Below are 22,563 nucleotides of genomic sequence, written 5' to 3'. Positions count from 1 at the left end.
GACTGCTTCAATATTAATAAGTTCGTTTTATCCCATCTAAGTCAACGTTGGGTGCATTGTTTTTGCAGAGCTGACACCTTGCACACAATGGACCGTGGGAAGGTGAGAGGGAAGAAGACAGCGGATATAAGGAAGATATTAGCCGGATTGTTGATTACCAGCCTGCTGTCAATGTTTATTTTATTGCATTATGCTCAACAATCTGTACACGATCGGGAGTTGACGCAAAGCCTGTCAATGATGACGTCACCTCATGGATTTACACAAGATATCGATGCACATCACAATACGCAGATCCAACACATAAGCCGGACCAAAGGGCGAAACTTAGATAGAAGCAATTCTGAATCTCAGACGGGATTCCAGAGAGTTGGAGACACTCTCAACACGTATGTGTATTCGGCAATATACGACGACATTGATGTCCCTATAATCAGGGTAATAGCATTGGTTAGACATATCCAGGATGCGAGGGAACTGCCATCATTTGTATGCACGTACTTTAATGGTTCTGGACAAGCTTCTCCGGTCACGTACAGGGGAATACTGCAGTATGTACCAGAGCCTAAGTGGGGATACAGGTAGGTTTTACTTGACGTATTTCATTAAGTAAATACAGGACATGGAGGGTCACAACAGCCAAAGTATATTCACAATATTCACAGTACATATATATTCAATGTGAATGTGTCAAACAGAGTGATTGTGCGGCATTAAGAGGAGAGAATTGTGTATAACCCTGAATTAATCAAATATAATATCGATTGATACGATCCTTGAAACAAGTTCAATGCAAATTGAAATGCACATGCGTTCCCCCATATCTTGCCACCCAGATCGGATAATATTCATTCGTTATTGAATTGCTACCACATGCCAAGATTGAGAAGAAATCAGCGACACCATGCCCTTGGACGATTGCAAGCTGGACAAACCGCACGGCAAGTAGCCAACACATTTCAAGGCCACGTAAGGACCATATACAGGCTCCAGCAACGGTACCAGACCACCAACACTACAGATGACCGACCACGTAGTGGAAGACCAAGGGTCACCACCCGACGTCAGGATCGTCAGATTGTGCGACAGCATCTTCAAGATCAATTTGTTACTGCTGCGGAAACTGCTCGACAGACCATGGGGACACACCAGCGACACATTAGTGCTGACATCGTGCGTCGACGATTGACGAGCAGACCACTGTCACAGGCCACACCGAGGACCCATTCTGACGCTACGCCATCGCCGGGACCGTCTTCAGTGGGCAACACAGCACCAGCATTGGCGCCGACAGCAGTGGAGAAGAGTCCTCTTCTCAGACGAGAGCTGTTACTGTATCTGAACAGCAGATGGCAGACAGAGAATTGGTCTTGCACAGAGGGTCGGCCCTGTGGTCTTCCAGAACATCGGTCCAGGGAGAGGCAATGGTGTCACAGCAACTCGGTACATTGATCAAGTCTTGAGACCACACGCCATACCTCATTTGGCACGTCGCCGCAACCACGAGTTTCAGCATGATAACGCCCGTGCCCACACTGCGAGAGCAACAAGAGACTTCCTCCAGCAGAATGGCATCAGAACCATGCAGTGGCCTGCCCTCAGTCCCGATTTAAATCCTATTGAGCACCTGAGGGACGAGATTCAAAGACGGCTGAATGACGTCCGACCAAGGCCGACAACTGCAGCTGAACTGCGTCAGGCGTTCCTCAGAGTGTGGGCTCAAGTGCCTATGGCCTTCACCAACCGCCTCATCCATTCCATGTATCGACGTCGCACGGCAGTCATCAATGCACTTGGCGGACACACGAGATACTGACTTGTGATGCCATTTCCTCAGAGACTAGTGTTGTGTTTCACTTTCAGAACATTTGACACTTTAATTTCAATCTTGATGATCAGATTTGCCAAGTTTCATCTTTTTAATATGTCTCAAAGTATGTTTAAAGCGTTTGGACAAATAAGGTTTCGCATATATCTATCCGTGGTGGCGTTTCATTTGTGGTTCAGTATATATCAACCAAGTAGGAATGACATTAGGGACATAGAATCCGTAGGGTGGGGCATTGAAGTGGTAAGGTTTTCAACGACCTTCATTTAAGGTCAAGGTCATTCGAATGGTCAAGTTCTCTTTGTTTCATTTGTTTTTTTCAGATACCATTCTGGATTTATTAAGTGTGGGTTTCCCAAAGACGGACGGCCAACAGCAGTAAGGATAAGTGGAAATAATACTACAAAGGCTTACAACATGCTGAGAGTTATCTACCCTTTGAAGAAAAAAAGACAGCTTACAAGATGTTTCTCAGCACTTCATTCAAATTTCAGCGACACATTACAGCTTATACAGACACTTGAAATCAGCCTCATGTTGGGTGTTGAACATTTCATTGTTTACAATTACAGTATACACGAATCTGCTATGAATGTTTTAAAACATTACCGTAATTTGGGAGTTTTAGAAATCTTGCCATGGGATGTACCTGTAAACCGATCTGAGATTCATTACTTTGCACAACTTGCTGTCATTCAAGAGTGTATGTACAGAAACTTGCACGTCTCCGATTTTATACTGACTGGAGACACGGATGAAGTCTACATACCAAAGGTGTATGCCAATACTACAGACATGATCGTTGACAACTTGAAAGGTCGACCATCGTGTTCTTGTCTGCTTGTCAAAAATGCCTTTTTTCCTTTGAACCTTCAACCTCATACGGGGAATTTCACTCTGAAGCAAGAAGCAAGAAGACTCAATCTCACCTACCTGTTGTACACACGCGGTTTAAGAATCAACAATCCTGGCGATAGATCAAAATTGATCATCAAACCAACAGGTGTTGAAATCGCTGGTATACATAAAGTTGAACGATTTCGGAAAGGACACAATGGTTGCATATGTCAGTATTCTCGGTGCCTTCTGCACCACTACCGTATTGTACCACCAAAGGAGTGGGGCTCCTTCCGAGCAACAGACGTTACGTTGCTGAAGTATTCTGAAAAAATTGTTAAACGTGTGATCGTGAGAATAACCCAGTTAAACCTGGATAGACAAAGCCATTGAAATTTTGATGTTATGAACTGCTCCGAGTTTAACAAAGAATATATTGGTCTTATCATTCAATTCTCTCTGAGTGAGCGTGACAGTAGAAATTCGCACATTCGACCCAATACTGGAATCGACCTTGGACCTTCAGCGTGAGGAGCGAACACTTGAAGCACCAGGCTACCCTTTCATCTGACAAATTCGATCGGCTAAATGTTCACAGCATATTTCTGTAGGCAATGTAAAAATGCCTTGCTTACTTGTAATAAAACAACAAATACAGTAAACTACGGTTATAACAAACTCAAAGGGACCACTAACTTTAGTTTGTTAAAACCGTAGTTCGTTATAAGCATACTAAATACAGGATAACTATAGCAAATATATATCTGTCAGTTCGTTATAAGCGTGTTCGTTATAAACGTACTTTACTGTAGCATAACGGTAGACTGTGTAGTGCGAACCCAGAGTGTTCAGTCATTATTTCAATTAAATCGGTGGCTATTCCTTGACTTCACAGATCCTCATTCCAGTGCCAAGTTGAGATTGTAGTTCGAGCACTAGAACATAGCTATAACAGTTCTGACAAAGGCAGTAAATACTTTTTATTCATTCATGCATGGAGGATGACTTTCGGGGGTTTGCCAAACTTGTTAAAGTTGAATAAGTCCTTGTTTTAAATAAATTTATTTAAGTCAATTTAAAAGAATCTCCTTTCTTTAATGGTTAACATTCATTCACATCCGTACATATATACTACTAAAACATGTTAAGGATCACCCTATTCTTTCATGTTACTGTTAATGTGTTTTACAATGCCAGATTAACTAAAGCAATATAAAAGAATTGGGTGATCCTTAATTTGTTTTTTGAGTATTATGTAATTGTCAGCAAGTTTGAGAAGGGTTTTGTCACAACTGTGCAATTCTAACTTGGAGGACCAGAGCAAAAGAGATATTAACAATGCTGAGGCGGAGATCATGAGTACATCACTTACAACTGTAAAAGGAATGACAGTTTGTGATGGGTTGAAAAACGTTGTTTTTAAAGACAAAACAACATCTTCTGAATACATCCACTGAGTCATTATCACCAACTTGGGCATTTGTCATTTCGTAAGGTGTAATGTTGTTTGTGTGTTCGTTTTTTAACGCCGCACTCAGCAATATTCCAGCTATATGTCGGCGGTCGGGAAATAATTTAGTCTGGACCAGTCAATCCAATGATTGACATCGTGAGCATCGATCCACGTAATTGGGACACGATGACATGCATCAAACAAGTCAGCGAGCCTGACCACCCGATCCCGTTAGTCGCCTCTTACGAAAAGCGTTGTCGCCTCTTGCGGCAAGCATGGGTTGCTGAAGGCTTTTTCTACCTCGGATCTTCACGGGTCGGTTTCAATGTAGAGTGGGGTTACTTGTAGACTTAAACGCGCTACATTGAATTTGGAACCGAACGCGCAGAGTAACCTAGCTCTACATTGAAATGACAGTAATAATAAAATTAATTGTTGTTCCACTTTGAAAATAATAAATGGGAACAATTTGTTGTTAGTGAAGATACTGAGTGAAAGGCATTTGTTGAATTTTGTGTTTTTAGTGGATTTCGATCTGAATTAAGGAAACACCGATGATGGCTGATTAATATAACCAAGTATGGCGCTGTATATGTTCAATTGTTGTTGTTTTAAATTAATATACTTTACTCTCTTATACTTCTAACATGGACTTTCCGTCCGTAAAGAAGATGATTGAAGCCTTGCAACGTTTAGTTCTTCACCGCGCGTCACTATTATGACGTCACACCGCACATTGTTACGCCAAAGATGTGGCGTCTGAGACTGTGGGGCGTGAAGAGACAAGGGTAAGAAATTCGCCCCCTTTTAGCCTACAGGAACTGCATGCTGATATAATTGAGCAACTCCTTTGTATTGACAAGGCTGAGGTTTTCGGGAAGCCTTTTTCTTGAATTTGAACAAGAGCAAGTTTGTTATTTTAAGCTGGTACAAACATATAGTAAAATCATCATCTGGTCAAAAGCTTTCTCGTTGTTAGTTTTACCCTTTTGATTTGAAATCGGCCCTGCAACCCATTTAGTGGTGATACTTAACAGTATGTTCTGCCTAACTGAAACAATTTAACACAGGTGAGAGGTTAGGTGAAATTGGGTGGCCAAGATTACATTGCGACGTGCATGCACGTGTGTGTGTGTGTGTTTGTGAGTGTGTGAGTGGCTGCTTGTACTAGTCCGGACTGATGCCGATTTATAGTGCTAGCCCACTGAGATACCATGCCGCAGTTTAACATGAATACCCCACTCAGACACAGTATACTGACTCCGAGTCAACCAGTCCTTGTTTTAGCCCCTTAATGCCGAACGCCACGCAGGGTAACAACAAGTACCATCTTTTAACTTCTTTTGGATCGAACCCCGTACCTTCCGCTCTCCGGGCGGACGCTCTTCTACCAGACCATGGAGGCGGTCCAATTAAACACAGACTATTTGTCTCTCTCAAGTGCTCAACTTCTATCCTATCTATTCTATCTTTTATCCAACCCCATTCACTGTTTACTACTTAGAACTTAGAAAGTAAACGGGGAAAGAGGGAGGCTTGTGTCCGCTTATTCTGTCCGTCAATATAATGAAATATGGGTTTAATAGCTTGTGTGTATGTATGTATGTATGTATGTATGTATGTATGTATGTATGTATGTATGTATGTATGTATGTATGTATGTATGTATGTATGTATGTATGTATGTATGTGTGTGTGTGTGTATTTGCGTGCGCGCGTGTATGTGTGTTTGGATTTTTTTGTGTATGTGTGTGTGTGTTTGCGCGCATGTGTTTGCGCGCGCGCGTGTGTGGATGTGTGTGTGTGTGTTTGCGCGCGCGCGTGTATGTGTGTTTGTGTATGTGTGTGTGTGTTTGCGCGCGCTTGTATGTGTGTGTGTATGTGTGTGTGTGCGCGCGCGCGCGTATGTGTGTGTGTGCGCGCGCGGTTGTGTGTTTGCGTGCATGTGAGCGTGCGCGTGTGTATGTGTGTGTGGGTGCCCCTACTGTTAATTCTGTATAAAAAGCTAAGGGAATCATGTACCCATGACGTCAATTCTGAGTGTGTTAATCGTGCTTTGCAGTTCGGGTGGGTTATACGCGACTTTACGCTTACACCAATATCAATAACTGTATCCATAATTGATCGTGGTAACACATACACATGATATAGCCTGAATGTTCCACCGCGCCAGGCGTCATCCGTTCTCTCCGTCACCAATGTTAGAAACAGTCACGTGTTTCATGTGAAATGGAGCACATACAGCACAAACATATTCAGATGTATTCACGCTTCAATAATTTACGACCCTACAAAATATACTCAGGAACCATATGTATTGTTCAATGCATCGATTTATCTGTCCTTTGATTTCCATTGACTTGGTGAAATCTTTAAGTGTTTCAGTGTTTTGTATCTTGTAGTTATGGTTACCGTTATGGAGATGATGTATCGTTGTCGGGGACAGGGAGATGATGTACAGTGGTCGAGGACAGGGAGATGGTGTACCGTGGTCGGGGACAGGGGGATGGTGTACCGTGGTCGGGGACAGGGAGATGATGTACCGTGGTTGGGGACAGGGAGATGATGTACCGGGGTCGGGGACAGGGAGATGATGTACTGTGGTCGGGGACAGGGAGATGATGTACCGTGGTCGAGGACAGGGGGAAGATGTACTGTGGTCGAGGACAGGGAGATGATGTACCGTGGTCGGGGACAGGGGGATGATGCACAGTGGTCGGGGACAGGGAGATGATGTACCGTGGTCGGGGACAGGGAGATGATGTACCGTGGTCGTGGACAGGGAGATGATGTACTGTGGTCGGGGACAGGGGGAAGATGTACAGTGGTCGGGGACAGGGAGATGATGTACCGTGGTCGGGGACAGGGAGATGATGTACCGTGGTCGGGGACAGGGAGATGATGTACCGTGATCGGGGACAGGGAGATGATGTACCGTGGTCGGGGACAGGGAGATGATGTACCGTGGTCGAGGACAGGGAGATGGTGTACCGTGGTCGGGGACAGGGAGATGATGTACCATGGTTGGGGACAGGGAGATGATGTACTGTGATCGGGGACAGGGGGATGATGTACTGTGGTCGAGGACAGGGGGAAGATGTACTGTGGTCGGGGACAGGGAGATGGTGTACCGTGGTCGGGGAGATGGTGTACCGTGGTCGGGGACAGGGAGATGATGTACCGTGGTCGGGGACAGGGGGATGATGTACTGTGGTCGAGGACAGGGGGAAGATGTACTGTGGTCGAGGACAGGGAGATGGTGTACCGTGGTCGGGGACAGGGAGATGATGTACCGTGGTCGGGGACAGGGAGATGATGTACCGTGGTCGAGGACAGGGAGATGATGTACCGTGGTCGGGGACAGGGAGATGATGTACCGTGGTCGGGGACAGGGGGATGATGTACTGTGGTCGAGGACAGGGAGATGATGTACCGTGGTCGGGGAGATGGTGTACCGTGGTCGGGGACAGGGAGATGATGTACCGTGGTCGGGGCCAGGGAGATGATGTACCGTGGTCGAGGACAGGGAGATGATGTACCGTGGTCGGGGACAGGGAGATGATGTACCGTGGTCGAGGACAGGGAGATGATGTACCGTGGTCGGGGACAGGGAGATGATGTACCGTGGTCGGGGACAGGGGGATGATGTACTGTGGTCGAGGACAGGGGGAAGATGTACTGTGGTCGAGGACAGGGAGATGGTGTACCGTGGTCGGGGACAGGGAGATGATGCACCGTGGTCGGGGACAGGGAGATGATGTACCGTGGTCGGGGACAGGGAGATGATGTACCGTGGTCGGGGACAGGGAGATGATGTACCGTGGTCGGGGACAGGGAGATGATGTACCGTGGTCGAGGACAGGGAGATGATGTACCGTGGTCGGGGACAGGGAGATGATGTACCGTGGTCGGGGACAGGGGGAAGATGTACTGTGGTCGAGGACAGGGGGAAGATGTACAGTGGTCGAGTACAGGGAGATGATGTACCGTGGTCATGGACAGGGAGATGATGTACCGTGGTCATGGACAGGGAGATGATGTACCGTGGTCGGGGACAGGGAGATGATGTACCGTGGTCGGGGACAGGGAGATGATGTACCGTGGTCGGGGACAGGGAGATGATGTACCGTGGTCGGGGACAGGGGGAAGATGTACTGTGGTCGAGGACAGGGAGATGATGTACCGTGGTCATGGACAGGGAGATGATGTACTGTGGTCGGGGACAGGGAGATGATGTACAGTGGTCGGGGACAGGGAGATGATGTACAGTGGTCGGGGACAGGGGGAAGATGTACTGTGGTCGAGGACAGGGAGATGATGTACCGTGGTCATGGACAGGGAGATGATGTACTGTGGTCGGGGACAGGGAGATGATGTACAGTGGTCGGGGACAGGGAGATGATGTACTGTGGTCGGGGACAGGGAGATGGTGTACCGTGGTCGAGGACAGGGAGATGATGTACCGTGGTCGGGGACAGGGAGATGATGTACAGTGGCCGGGGACAGGGAGATGATGTACCGTGGTCGGGGACAGGGAGATGATGTACCGTGGTCATGGACAGGGAGATGATGTACCATGGTCGGGGACAGGGAGATGATGCACCGTGGTTGGGGACAGGGGGATGATGTACCGTGGTCGGGGACAGGGAGATGATGTACCGTGGTCGGGGACAGGGAGATGATGTACCGTGGTCGGGGACAGGGGGAAGATGTACTGTGGTCGAGGACAGGGAGATGATGTACCGTGGTCATGGACAGGGAGATGATGTACTGTGGTCGGGGACAGGGAGATGATGTACAGTGGTCGGGGACAGGGAGATGATGTACTGTGGTCGGGGACAGGGAGATGGTGTACCGTGGTCGAGGACAGGGAGATGATGTACCGTGGTCGGGGACAGGGAGATGATGTACCGTGGTCGAGGACAGGGAGATGGTGTACCGTGGTCGAGGACAGGGAGATGATGTACCGTGGTCGAGGACAGGGAGATGATGTACCGTGGTCGGGGACAGGGAGATGATGTACCGTGGTCGGGGACAGGGAGATGATGCACCGTGGTCGGGGACAGGGGGAAGATGTACCGTGGTCGGGGACAGGGAGATGATGTACCGTGGTCATGGACAGGGAGATGATGTACCATGGTCGGGGACAGGGAGATGATGCACCGTGGTTGGGGACAGGGGGATTATGTATCGTGGTCGGGGACAGGGAGATGATGTATCGTGGTCGGGGACAGGGAGATGATGTACCGTGGTCGGGGACAGGGAGATGGTGTATCGTGGTCGGGGACAGGGAGATGATGTACAGTGGTCGGGGACAGGGAGATGATGTACTGTGGTCGGGGACAGGGAGATGATACTATGGTCGGGGACAGGGAGATGATGTACCGTGGTCGGGGACAGGGAGATGATGTACCGTGGTTGGGGACAGGGGGATTATGTATCGTGGTCGGGGACAGGGAGATGATGTACCGTGGTCGGGGATAGGGAGATGATGCACCGTGGTCGGGGACAGGGAGATGATGTACCGTGGTCGGGGACAGGGAGATGATGTACCGTGGTCGGGGACAGGGGGATTATGTATCGTGGTCGGGGACAGGGAGATGATGTACCGTGGTCGGGGACAGGGAGATGATGTACCGTGGTCGGGGACAGGGAGATGATGTATCGTGGTCGGGGACAGGGAGATGATGTACAGCGGTCGGGGACAGGGAGATGATGCACAGCGGTCGGGGACAGGGGGATTATGTATCGTGGTCGGGGACAGGGAGATGATGCACAGCGGTCGGGGACAGGGGGATTATGTATCGTGGTCGGGGACAGGGAGATGATGTACCGTGGTCGGGGACAGGGGGATTATGTATCGTGGTCGGGGACAGGGAGATGATGTACTGTGGTCGGGGACAGGGAGATGATGTACCGTGGTCGGGGACAGGGGGATTATGTACCGTGGTCGGGGACAGGGGGATGATGTACAGTGGTCGGGGACAGGGAGATGATGTACCGTGGTCGGGGACAGGGGGATGATGCACCGGGGTCGGGGCCAGGGGGAAGATGTACCGTGGTCGAAGCTAGGAAGATGATGTACCGTGGTCGGGGACAGGGAGATGATGCACCGTGGTCGGGAACAGGAGAATGATGTACCGTGGTCGGGGACAGGGGGAAGATGTACCGTGATCGGGGACAGGGAGATGATGTACCGTGGTCGGGGACAGGGGGATGATGTACCGTGATCGGGGACAGGGAGATGATGTACAGTGATCGGGGACAGGGAGATGATGTACCGTGGTCATGGACAGGGAGATGATGTACCGTGGTCGGGGACAGGGAGATGGTGTACCGTGGTCGGGGACAGGGGGATGATGTACCGTGGTCGGGGACAGGGAGATGATGTACTGTGGTTGGGGACAGGGGGATGGTGTACCGTGGTCGGGGACAGGGACATGATGTACTGTGGTCGGGGACAGGGAGATGATGCACCGTGGTCGGGGACAGGGGGATGATGTACCGTGGTCATGGACAGGGAGATGATGTACTGTGGTCATGGACAGGGAGATGATGTACCGTGGTCGGGGACAGGGAGATGATGTACCGTGGTCATGGACAGGGGGATGATGTACAGTGATCGGGGACAGGGAGATGATGTACTGTGGTCATGGACAGGGAGATGATGTACCGTGGTCGGGGACAGGGAGATGATGTACCGTGGTCATGGACAGGGGGATGATGTACAGTGATCGGGGACAGGGAGATGATGTACTGTGGTCATGGACAGGGAGATGATGTACCGTGATCGGGGACAGGGAGATGATGTACCGTGGTCATGGACAGGGAGATGATGTACCGTGATCGGGGACAGGGAGATGATGTGCCGTGGTCGGGGACAGGGAGATGATGTGCCGTGGTTGGGGACAGGGAGATGGTGTACCGTGGTCATGGACAGGGGGATGATGTACAGTGATCGGGGACAGGGAGATGATGTACCGTGGTCATGGACAGGGAGATGATGTACTGTGGTCGGGGACAGGGAGATGATGTACCGTGGTCATGGACAGGGAGATGATGCACCGTGGTTGGGGACAGGGAGATGATGTACCGTGGTCGGGGACAGGGAGATGATGTACCGTGGTCGGGGACAGGGAGATGATGCACCGTGGTTGGGGACAGGGAGATGATGTACCGTGGTCGGGGACAGGGAGATGATGTACCGTGGTTGGGGACAGGGGGATGATGTACAGTGGTCGGGGACAGGGGGATGATGCACCGTGGTCGGGGACAGGGAGATGATGTACAGTGATCGGGGACAGGGAGATGATGTACCGTGATCGGGGACAGGAGGATGATGTACAGTGGTCGGGGACAGGGAGATGATGTACTGTGGTCGGGGACAGGGAGATGATGTACCGTGATCGGGGACAGGAGGATGATGTACAGTGGTCGGGGACAGGGAGATGATGTACTGTGGTCGGGGACAGGGAGATGATGTACCGTGGTGGGGGACAGGGAGATGATGTACTGTGGTTGGGGACAGGGAGATGATGTACAGTGGTCGGGGACAGGGAGATGATGTACAGTGGTCGGGGACAGGGAGATGATGTACTGTGGTTGGGGACAGGGAGATGATGTACAGTGGTCGGGGACAGGGAGATGATGTACTGTGGTTGGGGACAGGGAGATGATGACAGGGAGATGATGTACCGTGGTCAGGGACAGGGAGATGATGTACTGTGGTTGGGGACAGGGAGATGATGTACAGTGGTCGGGGACAGGGAGATGATGTACTGTGGTTGGGGACAGGGAGATGATGTACAGTGGTTGGGGACAGGGAGATGATGTACTGTGGTCGGGGACAGGGAGATGATGTACCGTGGTCGGGGACAGGGAGATGATGTACCGTGGTCGGGGACAGGGGGATGATGTACTGTGGTCGAGGACAGGGGGAAGATGTACTGTGGTCGAGGACAGGGAGATGGTGTACCGTGGTCGGGGACAGGGAGATGATGCACCGTGGTCGGGGACAGGGAGATGATGTACCGTGGTCGGGGACAGGGAGATGATGTACCGTGGTCGGGGACAGGGAGATGATGTACCGTGGTCGGGGACAGGGAGATGATGTACCGTGGTCGAGGACAGGGAGATGATGTACCGTGGTCGGGGACAGGGAGATGATGTACCGTGGTCGGGGACAGGGGGAAGATGTACTGTGGTCGAGGACAGGGGGAAGATGTACAGTGGTCGAGTACAGGGAGATGATGTACCGTGGTCATGGACAGGGAGATGATGTACCGTGGTCATGGACAGGGAGATGATGTACCGTGGTCGGGGACAGGGAGATGATGTACCGTGGTCGGGGACAGGGAGATGATGTACCGTGGTCGGGGACAGGGAGATGATGTACCGTGGTCGGGGACAGGGGGAAGATGTACTGTGGTCGAGGACAGGGAGATGATGTACCGTGGTCATGGACAGGGAGATGATGTACTGTGGTCGGGGACAGGGAGATGATGTACAGTGGTCGGGGACAGGGAGATGATGTACAGTGGTCGGGGACAGGGGGAAGATGTACTGTGGTCGAGGACAGGGAGATGATGTACCGTGGTCATGGACAGGGAGATGATGTACTGTGGTCGGGGACAGGGAGATGATGTACAGTGGTCGGGGACAGGGAGATGATGTACTGTGGTCGGGGACAGGGAGATGGTGTACCGTGGTCGAGGACAGGGAGATGATGTACCGTGGTCGGGGACAGGGAGATGATGTACAGTGGCCGGGGACAGGGAGATGATGTACCGTGGTCGGGGACAGGGAGATGATGTACCGTGGTCATGGACAGGGAGATGATGTACCATGGTCGGGGACAGGGAGATGATGCACCGTGGTTGGGGACAGGGGGATGATGTACCGTGGTCGGGGACAGGGAGATGATGTACCGTGGTCGGGGACAGGGAGATGATGTACCGTGGTCGGGGACAGGGGGAAGATGTACTGTGGTCGAGGACAGGGAGATGATGTACCGTGGTCATGGACAGGGAGATGATGTACTGTGGTCGGGGACAGGGAGATGATGTACAGTGGTCGGGGACAGGGAGATGATGTACTGTGGTCGGGGACAGGGAGATGGTGTACCGTGGTCGAGGACAGGGAGATGATGTACCGTGGTCGGGGACAGGGAGATGATGTACCGTGGTCGAGGACAGGGAGATGGTGTACCGTGGTCGAGGACAGGGAGATGATGTACCGTGGTCGAGGACAGGGAGATGATGTACCGTGGTCGGGGACAGGGAGATGATGTACCGTGGTCGGGGACAGGGAGATGATGCACCGTGGTCGGGGACAGGGGGAAGATGTACCGTGGTCGGGGACAGGGAGATGATGTACCGTGGTCATGGACAGGGAGATGATGTACCATGGTCGGGGACAGGGAGATGATGCACCGTGGTTGGGGACAGGGGGATTATGTATCGTGGTCGGGGACAGGGAGATGATGTATCGTGGTCGGGGACAGGGAGATGATGTACCGTGGTCGGGGACAGGGAGATGGTGTATCGTGGTCGGGGACAGGGAGATGATGTACAGTGGTCGGGGACAGGGAGATGATGTACTGTGGTCGGGGACAGGGAGATGATACTATGGTCGGGGACAGGGAGATGATGTACCGTGGTCGGGGACAGGGAGATGATGTACCGTGGTTGGGGACAGGGGGATTATGTATCGTGGTCGGGGACAGGGAGATGATGTACCGTGGTCGGGGATAGGGAGATGATGCACCGTGGTCGGGGACAGGGAGATGATGTACCGTGGTCGGGGACAGGGAGATGATGTACTGTGGTCGGGGACAGGGGGATTATGTATCGTGGTCGGGGACAGGGAGATGATGTACCGTGGTCGGGGACAGGGAGATGATGTACCGTGGTCGGGGACAGGGAGATGATGTATCGTGGTCGGGGACAGGGAGATGATGTACAGCGGTCGGGGACAGGGAGATGATGCACAGCGGTCGGGGACAGGGGGATTATGTATCGTGGTCGGGGACAGGGAGATGATGCACAGCGGTCGGGGACAGGGGGATTATGTATCGTGGTCGGGGACAGGGAGATGATGTACCGTGGTCGGGGACAGGGGGATTATGTATCGTGGTCGGGGACAGGGAGATGATGTACTGTGGTCGGGGACAGGGAGATGATGTACCGTGGTCGGGGACAGGGGGATTATGTACCGTGGTCGGGGACAGGGGGATGATGTACAGTGGTCGGGGACAGGGAGATGATGTACCGTGGTCGGGGACAGGGGGATGATGCACCGGGGTCGGGGCCAGGGGGAAGATGTACCGTGGTCGAAGCTAGGAAGATGATGTACCGTGGTCGGGGACAGGGAGATGATGCACCGTGGTCGGGAACAGGAGAATGATGTACCGTGGTCGGGGACAGGGGGAAGATGTACCGTGATCGGGGACAGGGAGATGATGTACCGTGGTCGGGGACAGGGGGATGATGTACCGTGATCGGGGACAGGGAGATGATGTACAGTGATCGGGGACAGGGAGATGATGTACCGTGGTCATGGACAGGGAGATGATGTACCGTGGTCGGGGACAGGGAGATGGTGTACCGTGGTCGGGGACAGGGGGATGATGTACCGTGGTCGGGGACAGGGAGATGATGTACTGTGGTTGGGGACAGGGGGATGGTGTACCGTGGTCGGGGACAGGGACATGATGTACTGTGGTCGGGGACAGGGAGATGATGCACCGTGGTCGGGGACAGGGGGATGATGTACCGTGGTCATGGACAGGGAGATGATGTACTGTGGTCATGGACAGGGAGATGATGTACCGTGGTCGGGGACAGGGAGATGATGTACCGTGGTCATGGACAGGGGGATGATGTACAGTGATCGGGGACAGGGAGATGATGTACTGTGGTCATGGACAGGGAGATGATGTACCGTGGTCGGGGACAGGGAGATGATGTACCGTGGTCATGGACAGGGGGATGATGTACAGTGATCGGGGACAGGGAGATGATGTACTGTGGTCATGGACAGGGAGATGATGTACCGTGATCGGGGACAGGGAGATGATGTACCGTGGTCATGGACAGGGAGATGATGTACCGTGATCGGGGACAGGGAGATGATGTGCCGTGGTCGGGGACAGGGAGATGATGTGCCGTGGTTGGGGACAGGGAGATGGTGTACCGTGGTCATGGACAGGGGGATGATGTACAGTGATCGGGGACAGGGAGATGATGTACCGTGGTCATGGACAGGGAGATGATGTACTGTGGTCGGGGACAGGGAGATGATGTACCGTGGTCATGGACAGGGAGATGATGCACCGTGGTTGGGGACAGGGAGATGATGTACCGTGGTCGGGGACAGGGAGATGATGTACCGTGGTCGGGGACAGGGAGATGATGCACCGTGGTTGGGGACAGGGAGATGATGTACCGTGGTCGGGGACAGGGAGATGATGTACCGTGGTTGGGGACAGGGGGATGATGTACAGTGGTCGGGGACAGGGGGATGATGCACCGTGGTCGGGGACAGGGAGATGATGTACAGTGATCGGGGACAGGGAGATGATGTACCGTGATCGGGGACAGGAGGATGATGTACAGTGGTCGGGGACAGGGAGATGATGTACTGTGGTCGGGGACAGGGAGATGATGTACCGTGATCGGGGACAGGAGGATGATGTACAGTGGTCGGGGACAGGGAGATGATGTACTGTGGTCGGGGACAGGGAGATGATGTACCGTGGTGGGGGACAGGGAGATGATGTACTGTGGTTGGGGACAGGGAGATGATGTACAGTGGTCGGGGACAGGGAGATGATGTACAGTGGTCGGGGACAGGGAGATGATGTACTGTGGTTGGGGACAGGGAGATGATGTACAGTGGTCGGGGACAGGGAGATGATGTACTGTGGTTGGGGACAGGGAGATGATGACAGGGAGATGATGTACCGTGGTCAGGGACAGGGAGATGATGTACTGTGGTTGGGGACAGGGAGATGATGTACAGTGGTCGGGGACAGGGAGATGATGTACTGTGGTTGGGGACAGGGAGATGATGTACAGTGGTTGGGGACAGGGAGATGATGTACTGTGGTCGGGGACAGGGAGATGATGTACCGTGGTCGGGGACAGGGAGATGATGTACAGTGGTCGGGGACAGGGAGATGATGTACAGTGGCCGGGGACAGGGAGATGATGCACAGTGGTTGGGGACAGGGAGATGATGTACCGTGGTCGGGGACAGGGAGATGATGTACCGTGGTTGGGGACAGGGAGATGATGTACCGTGGTCGGGGACAGGGGGATGATGTACCGGGGTCGGGGCCAGGGGGAAGATGTACCGTGGTCGGGGACAGGGAGATGATGCACCGGGGTCGGGGCCAGGGGGAAGATGTACCGGGGTCGGGGCCAGGGGGAAGATGTACCGGGGTCGGGGCCAGGGGGAAGATGTACCGTGGTCGGGGACAGGGGGATGATGCACCGGGGTCGGGGCCAGGGGGAAGATGTACCGTGGTCGAAGCCAGGAAGATGATGTACCGTGGTCGGGGACAGGGAGATGATGCACCGTGGTCGGGGACAGGAGAATGATGTACCGTGGTCGGGGACAGTGGGAAGATGTACCGTGATCGGGGACAGGGAGATGATGTACTGTGGTCGGGGACAGGGAGATGATGTACAGTGGTCGGGGACAGGGAGATGATGTACAGTGGTCGAGGACAGGGAGATGGTGTACCGTGGTCGGGGACAGGGAGATGATGTACCGTGGTCGGGGACAGGGAGATGGTGTACCGTGGTCGAGGACAGGGAGATGATGTACCGTGGTTGGGGACAGGGAGATGATGTACCGTGGTCGGGGACAGGGAGATGATGTACCGTGGTCGGGGACAGGGAGATGATGTACCGTGGTCGGGGACAGGGAGATGATGTACCGTGGTCGGGGACAGGGAGATGATGTACCGTGGTTGGGGACAGGGAGATGATGTACCGGGGTCGGGGACAGGGAGATGGTGTACCGTGGTCGGGGAGATGGTGTACCGTGGTCGGGGACAGGGAGATGATGTACCGTGGTCGGGGACAGGGGGATGATGTACCGGGGTCGGGGACAGGGAGATGATGTACTGTGGTCGGGGACAGGGAGATGATGTACCGTGGTCGGGGACAGGGAGATGATGTACTGTGGTCGGGGACAGGGAGATGATGTACCGTGGTTGGGGACAGGGAGATGATGTACCGTGGTCATGGACAGGGAGATGATGTACCGTGGTTGGGGACAGGGAGATGATGTACCGGGGTCGGGGACAGGGAGATGATGTACTGTGGTCGGGGACAGGGAGATGATGTACCGTGGTCGGGGACAGGGAGATGATGTACCGTGGTTGGGGACAGGGAGATGATGTACTGTGGTCGGGGACAGAAAGATGATGTACTGTGGTCGGGGACAGGGAGATGATGTACCGTGGTTGGGGACAGGGAGATGATGTACTGTGGTCGGGGACAGGGAGATGATGTACCGTGGTCGGGGACAGGGAGATGGTGTACAGTGGTCGGGGACAGGGAGATGTACAGCGGTCGGGGACAGGGAGATGATGTACCGTGGTCGGGGACAGGGAGATGGTGTACAGTGGTCGGGGACAGGGAGATGTACAGCGGTCGGGGACAGGGAGATGATGTACAGTGGCCGGGGACAGGGAGATGATGTACCGTGGTCGGGGACAGGGAGATGATGTACCGTGGTTGGGGACAGGGAGATGATGTACCGTGGTCGGGGACAGGGAGATGATGCACCGTGGTCGGGGACAGGGGGAAGATGTACCGTGGTCGGGGACAGGGAGATGATGCACCGTGGTCGGGGACAGGGAGATGGTGTACCGTGGTCGGTATCTATCGGATAAGCTAACTTCATTTGTTTCTATGCACGAAGTTAAATAACATAGATCAAGGGTCGTAACTCTGTAAAACATAATTGATCGACAATTTTCGAACTCAGTGTTGACAAGTGTCTCTTAGATAAACATGCAAACATTCATTCCAGTAACTTCGGTAGTATCAGAGAAATTTTTTGAAAAGCACGGAGCTAGGGCCAGTGGCGCTCAAAACATTCTTCTAGATATCAAATGCCTCCGCAAAACCATAAGTTTTTTAAATGTCTGCGATATCTTTCAAGATTTACAGTGCAAAATTGTGACAGGGACTGCATTCCACAGAAGTGGGGTTGCGACAGACAAAGTCCCCTCTCTAAGACTGGTTTCGGTAACAGAGACTGATGGCTGGACTTTAGACCCAGATCGTAGATTCAAATTACAAATCAGTCTTAAATAGCACGTTTAAACATATTCTAAACAAACATAGAATCAAACGAAGAAAAGTATGTCAGACAATGTAGCATGCCCTTGTCACACTCCCGCTCGCCCGCCCCGCATAATTTTGTGTGTTTTCAAATCTATAGGTTATTTAAAAAAACAAACCCAGTTAATTGAATTTGATTTCAAATGTTTAAAAACTGACAGTGGTTCACGACAGTGCAATGACAAATAGTGTGTGAAGTGTGCATAAAATAAGCTAATAACGGCAATTGAGCTCATGCGTGCATCAATATTAAAGTTCGTTTTGATCCAGGTTGCATTGCCCAAATGAATGCCGACACCTCGTCAAAAGCAGAATTACAGCTTTTTAACTTGACTGAGTAGTGCAAAGGAGTGGGGGGAGCTGAGATTGTATCGAAATTAATTAATTGTCCCCGAAAATGCTTCAACAAAATAAAAAAATGCTTCAGATTGTGGAATTGTTTGATAGGCATGACTTTAAAGTTGACGGATGACAAAGTAGACACAATGGATAACAACTTCTTAAATATTGTAAAGGTGACGTTTCGGTATAGACCCTTACACCGTTGTCAAGCAAGTCTTGCAAGTATAAGTCTTCAGCAACACGGGACGGGAGGTCAGACACGCTGATTTGGTTGATGCGTGTCATCGTATCCCAATTGCGTGGATCGATGTTCATGATGTCAATCACTGGATTGTCTGGTCCAGACTCGATTATTTACACACCACCGTCATATAGCTGGAGTATTGCTCAGTGCGGCGTTGAACAACAAACAAACAAACCATACCAATTAAATGTCGACAGAAGATATTGAGAAATAGCAAAACTATGCATTTCAAGCAATAATGTTTCGAAACTAGACGTCAACATCATTTGTATACTACAACCCCTTGAATCAAGTTACACCTGTAAATGAATATTAATATTCTTACAGAAACCTCAGTGTAGATAATGCACAAACTGACCGCCGCATACCAGTAATATATATCTTACATATGCGGCTAAACACAGTGTCACTCCTACTCTGAGACCCCTTATGTAGGTCTTCCAAACCAGACTAACACAGAGGGTCAGTCATAAAAGAACGCTAAGGCTCTGAAAATACATAATTTTGAAAGAAACAAACAACTGAAAAAGAGCCCCAGTGAACCTGTGAAAAATGTAGACTTGCTTAAAATAGTGCGTGACCGGAAGGGAAGATACATGTAATATGGTTCAGGGACTGTGACCGGGGACGAGGTCACTCCCTTTAGGGGGCCAGCGATTAGTGTGACGTCACTTGGTCGCGCACACGGTTAATCCGTCTGAGAGTCAAAGATCAGTTTGTAATTTGACGCGGTAATCCATGGTTACAGACGATTGATCGGCTTTAATCTTCCATTATGTAATTAAAGTAAGGTCTCAGTTGTGTTATATCGGGTAGCTACTTCACTCTGTCGCCATCGATCAACACCTACACCTACAACGCCATCGATCAACACCTACAACTCTGCGACCTTCTCTGTTCATCAAGGTAAGAAAGGATGTTATTTAATGATGTAAACCTGCACTGCTTGCACCATCTGTACTCTGAGTACATTATATGTACATATTACACTGTTGGGCATTAACAATGATTAGAACTTACATGGTTGTATCGGAGCGTTATAATATTTATCACAGGGCTAATATCCAGTTGAAAACACTCAACTTTGCGGATATGATATTCTCTGAAAAATGTTATTGTAAATAATATTTAACCAGCTGTTTCTTTTCTAAAATGTTTGTATTTTAAGGTAGGTTCATCATACCGTAGTTATGTAAACAATGTGTGAAAGTCAATAGTTTACATGGTCTTATTCTTCACGGTAAGAATACCGTATTGCTGCTAAGATAATGTCTTCAGTACTTGTCAACATATGTTTCTATGTCATGTACCATCAGTTTGTCATCCCACATTTTCTTAATTATCTTCGTACGACAGCGTGAAAATGTATTTCCTTATCTGTTTGTATACTTACTGTACCGTCAGGATGGTTGGACCCGGGAAGATCCGGGTTAGAATTGGCCTTCAGGAACTTATATTTGTCGTGAGAGGCGACTAACGGGATCGGGTGGTCAGGCTCGCTGACTTGGTTGATGCTTGTCACCGTATCTCAATTGTGTAGATCAATGTAAAAGAAACAACAAACAAACATGCCACACAGTTTTCTGATTCACCTCCAATGTCGAGAACAAGGCAGGGTCACAAAAAGTACCATCTTTTTACGTCTTTGGGTATGACGGGATCGGGGATCGAACAACCGACCTCCCGCTCTCCCTACTTACTTACTTACTTTGGAGATTTAACGTGCGCTTTCCGACTGATGCGTATTTCGCACACGGGCCCGGCCAGGCCATTTAATGTGTTTCCGAAAGGGGCGAAAGTGGTGTGTGCAACCCAAGAGGGGGCTTTAGGGGCTGCTTATATAGAATTTGGGAATTTTGAGATTTGGAATAGATGCCGATGGGGTAGGGGAGGAGAACTAAGGGAGCTGGGTATGGTGGATGTTTGTGTGTTTATGTAATTTTTGATTTGGTGGATTATAGTGTTTTTAGATGCGTTTTATTAGTTCCGTTTTGATTAAGAATACGCCTAAGGCCTTGAAGTTTTCTAGTTTATTTTGTGGGTTTAGTATTGCTTCTAGAGTGAGAGCCTTGTTTAGATTGAGGGTGGTTGTAATGCGGTTCAATGTGTTAGGTAGTGTGTGCAGTAGATGAGTGCGTGTTCTGGGGTTTCTAGTTGTTTGCAGTGTGGGCAGTTACCTGTAGTATGTTTTTTAATTTTTTTTAGGTGGTTATTTAGGTTGGTGTGTCCTGTTTGGAGTTTAGTGATTACTCTGTCGATTTTTTTTGATGGATGGTGAATTTTTGGTTTGGTTAGTGGTTTGCTGAGTACTTTTTTGATTTGGCTATTTGAGTTTAGATATAGGTTATGCCATTTTTTGGTGATTTTTTGCTTATTTACACATTTAATTTCTGATTTTGAGATGGGTAAGTTTAAGCTTATTTCTGGGATTTTGAGGGATATTTAAGGTGCCTTATCGGCGTTTTCATTACCGTATATTCCTACGTGGGCGGGTATCCACAAGAAGGTTATTTGTTTGCCTGCGTTAGTTAGGTCGTTGGAGCTTTTAAGTATTAGATTTATTAATTGAGGTCGGTTTTTGGTATTTTTGTTTTGGAGGGCTTGCAGTCCACTTAGGGAGTCGGTAAGTATTAGGATTTTACTGTGGTTTTTGGATTCTTGACCTCCCGCTCTCCCTGCAGGCGCTCTATCCATTAAGCCATGTTGGCTCTCTGCGTTCGTTCAAGATAAATATACAGCAATAACACATGTGAGCATTACATTACCGTCTTGAGTTGAGCATTTAAGGAACCCGTTCAAGCATATTGACATAAGACACTCATGTTTCATAAGGTTGGGTGCATTTCAATAAGTTCTCGTCACTTGCACCTCACTGAGAACTCCCCATGCTATGTCAGTGTTGTCATAGCGACTGATTTATGACTACCATTGTCTGCAGTACATTTGACTTCAAGGGCAATTTACCCTGTAACCATGTCTCCATAACATAATTGTCATTACGTTTTAGGCGCTAATCCCCGTTGTTAATCCTCACCAACATTTCATTGTATTTTGACTGTCAGTCAGCCTGGACTACCATATCACTTCCCTTTAACTACTGCTTTTTATAGTATTGCATGTATTGCCCTAATTGATCATCCCATGAACTGTGTTTGTTAATCACGCCCATATGTCCAAAGCAACGTCGTTGTCTCTTTGTCTGTCCGTTGGTGTTCATTACTATATATGTGCTACCATTACACAGTTACTACGGTGTTAGTCAGGCTTGGTATTCCGAGTGCTGGCATAGGGAAGACCTCGAGCAGGATATGCCCTGAGGTGAGCTGGAGCTCCGCTCACCTCTTGTACGCCTGAGCTGGAAGGTCCGCTCATTGCTGTGTTTGTGTTGTCAGAGCAGGTATTCCGCTCATTGTGCAATTGTTGTTTATTGTTTACATGTTGTGCATAAAGCGTTCCGGGACAGTGATGTCGATTTTGTCCTTTATTCCCCCAAGAGCTA

This window comes from Haliotis rufescens, unplaced genomic scaffold (genome assembly GCF_023055435.1).
Source record: "Haliotis rufescens isolate VD_foot unplaced genomic scaffold, xgHalRufe1.0.p SCAF_13, whole genome shotgun sequence".
Taxonomy (NCBI): domain Eukaryota; kingdom Metazoa; phylum Mollusca; class Gastropoda; order Lepetellida; family Haliotidae; genus Haliotis; species Haliotis rufescens.
Note: the sequence above shows the minus strand (reverse complement) of the source record.